We start from the raw sequence: 4,200 nt of genomic DNA, 5'->3' as shown, positions 1-4,200 counted from the left end.
TTTCCCGACACAGCAGAATTCGAGGACGAAGTCTAAGACAAGTGGGGGAGAATTGTAACACCTAGTTCCTGGTACACATTTAATTATATTTTATTCATTTAAGAAGAGAAACTCGACGAGTTGGGAGCCCCAAACTCATCGAGTAGAAACCAGAATTGGTGTGGGATTTTAAGTCACCTACTCGACGAGTTGAGAGCCTTAACTCGACGAGTAGGGCTGCCAGGATGAAACCCTAATTTCGGGGTTTTGTGTCTATTTAAGCATCCTAATCCCCACTTGCTGGCCTCATTTCCATCCTCCAAGTCCCAAACCCTAGCTTCAGAAACCCTAATGCAATTGTGAGCTTGTAAGCCATTTTTGAGTGAATCTTGGTGTGTTTTGAAGCTTATGAAGGAAGGAGAAGCTTGGGGATTTAAGAATAAGCTAGTAGATCCCGAGACTCCATTTCATTCTCAAACTTGCTTAGTAGTTTCTTAGATCTCTTTATTTCCACTTTATTGGGTTTTTGGTCCAAGAAACTTGATCTTTGGGATATGGACGTCCCAAGTGAGCATACCTTAAGATCTTGAATCATGGAGGGTTTCATGGCATAAAGGTGCAAAGTTTATGGCCATTGAAGCCCATTGCAAGCCATAGGATGTCATTTTGGCCTTTTAAGCTCCAAAAGGCCATGCATGGAGTGAAAGGTGGAAGCTTTACGTGTCCATGTAGTGTTTAGGGTCTAGATCTTTGTTTGTAAGCTTTAGTTTGGAGTATATATGGATTGTGGACCAAGATCTAGGTCCTAAGGAGTTAGGGTTTGAGCTAAACCCATTAAGAAAAGGTATTAACGGGTAAAGTGGGAAACTTTACCCTTAAAAGGAAATTTTCAGGGTATATGAGAAGTATGAAGCTTAGATCTGAAGAGTTGGGGCTTAATCCATTAAGATGGCCCAAACAGACTGAGGAACTCGGCGAGTCCAGTGAGGGACTCGACGAGTTGAGTGGATTTGTCCCAATTCTGTACAAGGTAGAACTCGACGAGTCAGGGGGATGACTTGACGAGTTGAGTCAACCCAGATTGTTGACTGAGCGTTGACTTTGACTTGGACCTTGACTTTGACCAAGGTTGAACCCTGAAGGGGTCTTGATGTAAGGAATGATATCTAAGGGGTTGTTTTGTATAGGGCGTAAGTAGAGCCGGTTGTAGGAGTAGAGACGTTCAACTTCTTCACTCGACATTTGAGGTGAGTTTTCCTCCAGTAGGAACGGGTCGAAGGCACCAATTCTGACCCGTTTATGTATGTAAGCATATGCCGGACTTCGGTCCGATGCCGGGGTTAGCCCGATGTAGGTTATATGTTTTTGGACTTCGGTCCGATGCCGGGGAAAGCCCGAGGAATGTTTGTATGCTTGATGTCTTCGTGATTCTTGCATGTGTTTTTATATGTTCTGGGCTTCGGTCCGATGTCGGGGCAAGCCCGAGGAATGTTTAACTTATATGTTGTGTTTATATGTTTCGGGCTTCGGTCCGATGTTGGGGCAAGCCCGAGGAATGATTATATGTTTATGTTATGTGTTTATGTTATATGCTTGTTGATATCTGATATGTATACCCGACTTCGGTCTGATGCCGGGGGGGCCCGATTCCGAGCGGGGCCCGATGCCGGACTACGGTCCGATGCTGGGCGGGGCCTGATGTAGCGGGCAAGGCCCAATGTATGTTATTATGTGTATGGTATGTGGTATTTTGGGGAGACTCACTAAGCTCCGTGCTTACAGCTTTCAGTTTTGGTTTCATGTACTTCCGGTAGCAAGGGGAAGAGCTCGGGATGATTGCAGTGCACACACCATTTGTTAGCCTGGGATGCATATACTCTGATATATTTTGATAGATGTTATGATATTTTGAGATACATGACTTATGATTTTTATATGATGTTTGATGACTTATGGTTTTCTTAATGATTTAAAATGAAATTTTTGGACTGTATTTTTGGGATGTTTCACTCCAGTATTTCCGCATTCATTGTTTTGGATACTCTGATTTTATGGACATGAGTTATCTAACAGAATTTTGGAAAAAAAATATATGGTTATAGTTTTTAAATATTAAATGAAAAAAATTATCTGAATTTTTGGGCTGTTACAAAAATGATTGATACCGACAAAAGCTGGGTACTTGGAGGAAGAGGAGCTGAAAAAGACACAAAAAGGATGTTGTTTGACAGCTTGAACACTCGTCGGTATTTTAGCCAGATCTTATGGCTCGTAACTCCGATTAAGGTGGTTCAAAATGATCTGAAAACTAGAAAATTTTTTGGACGAATTCGTGTTTGTGCCAAAATGTGAAAACCAACTCCCACAATGTAGTGATCATCCACCACGACGTGGTAAATGGAAACTGAGCTGACTTGGAGAATACGAGATATCTATGAAGACCACGACGTGGTGACCAGATTTTAGGCAAGTGTATATATTCCGGACATTAGATCGTTTCTAGAACTGAGAGGCCATAGGGTTGCGACAATCGACGAAGAAAAACCCTTCCAATAACCCTTAGAAGGTGGAATTCGACTGGAGATTAAAGGATAAAGAGATTAGAGCAAGGATTCTCATCTACACATTCGGTTTGCTTAGTTTAATGATGTTTAGCCTAGTTTTACTTTTGTTTATGTGTTTTCCATCTGTGAATATGGGCTAATAACGCTTGCTTTCGTTTAGATTAGATGAATTCCTGAAAACTATGTGTTGATTTCTTGTTTGATGGATTGATGAAGTTAGTTTTAGCTTTAAATATTGTTTGATAAATCTAACCCCAACCTATTAAAGTTTCTATCTTTATTGCCTTGTCTCAAGATTGTGTAGTTAAACTGCAGTTAATTGCATGAAATTGATTTACCTAGCTATTTATATTCGTTTTACGCATTTTGTCTTATTTTGTTTTTTGTTTCAGTGATTTATGACCCGAGGATCTAAAACTCCAATAGTTCCACCACTTCAAGATCCAGAATTGGCTTTCGATAAAAAGAAAGACAAGAAGGTCGACGAGTCAAGTAGTAGTTTTAATCGGACAAGGGATTCGAAAGCTTTTAAAGAACACCAAATGCGAAGTGGATTGGTTAAGAGGTAGGAATAGAGAGTGATGCGGACGACGACATAAATAGCGAGGTTGAAGAAATGGTTGACAACATGAAAATGACTATGGGAGATTACAAGAAGAGAATACACGAGGATAATGGACCAGGGCTTGTACCACCCGAGATTCCAGCTGAAAGAAGTTTTGAAACCAAGGGGCACATTTTATCAATGCTCAAAGATATACATTTCTCCGGGAAAGAATACGAAGATTCCTTCAAACATATCGATGAAGTAAAGGACATTGCAAACTAGTTCAATGTTCCAAATGTGTCACGAGAATCAGTGTTACTTAGGATGCTTCCGATGACATTTATTGGCGAATCCAAAGTTTGGTTAAAATCACTCGCGCTCGCATCCATTACTACTTGGGCCAATCTTCGTGACGATTTCATTGAGCAATTCAGCCCGCCTTCAAAGATCTCAAAGCTAAAGAATAAGATTGCTAATTTTCAACAAGAAGTCGGAGAATCCTTATATGAAGCATGGGAGAGATACAAAGGGATGCTTAGGAGTTGTCCTCAACATGATCTAAATGTCCAACAAGAAGTGTCCATTTTCTATGATGGGGGTGAATCTTACAACAAGGCAACTTCTTGACTCTCAAGGACCTATGACAAAGAAAGAACCGGCTACCATTAAAGAGTTAATTGAAGAATTTGCAAAACACTCACACGAATATCATAATCCACGAAGAGATGTTACTAGAGGTAAAGAAGATGGAGGGAACGAGGATATGGTTGAAATCATTGCTAAACTAGAGAATATGGATAGGCAAATGACGAAATTGGATCAATCTATACACGCGATAAGAGTTGGATGTGACAATTTCCATGGGCCACATTTAACGAAGGATTGCGATTTGGATGAGCATGAGAATAAGAAAGCGCAAGTGTTTTACTCTAGTGGTGACAAATATGATGAAGATTGAAGAAAGTCGACAAAGAAGTGGTTGCCTTATGATGAGTACAAGAAGCAAAAGGACGAGAAATATAGACAAAGCGGTTGAGGCTACTACCAAAAAGAACAAGCACCACCCGAGAAGAAATTGAATTTTGAGTCAATACTTAATCGGTTTATGGA

At 40.4% G+C, this 4,200-nt stretch overlaps 1 non-coding gene across 1 annotated transcript; it reads right to left on the bottom strand.

Moving 5' to 3' along the window:
• Nucleotides 1-3,543: 3,543 nt before the first annotated feature.
• On the bottom strand, nt 3,544-3,650 carry LOC145135221 (small nucleolar RNA R71). The gene has a single exon (XR_013719683.1). It is a non-coding gene; the product is annotated as a small nucleolar RNA R71 (small nucleolar RNA).
• Nucleotides 3,651-4,200: the final 550 nt, after the last annotated feature.

The sequence above is a fragment of the Lactuca virosa genome, chromosome 8 (assembly GCF_052849685.1).
Source record: "Lactuca virosa cultivar CGN04683 chromosome 8, Lactuca_virosa_CGN04683_v6, whole genome shotgun sequence".
NCBI lineage: Eukaryota > Viridiplantae > Streptophyta > Magnoliopsida > Asterales > Asteraceae > Lactuca > Lactuca virosa.
The sequence above is the reverse complement of the archived record's forward strand: the minus strand, read 5'-3'. Positions and strand labels throughout refer to the sequence as shown.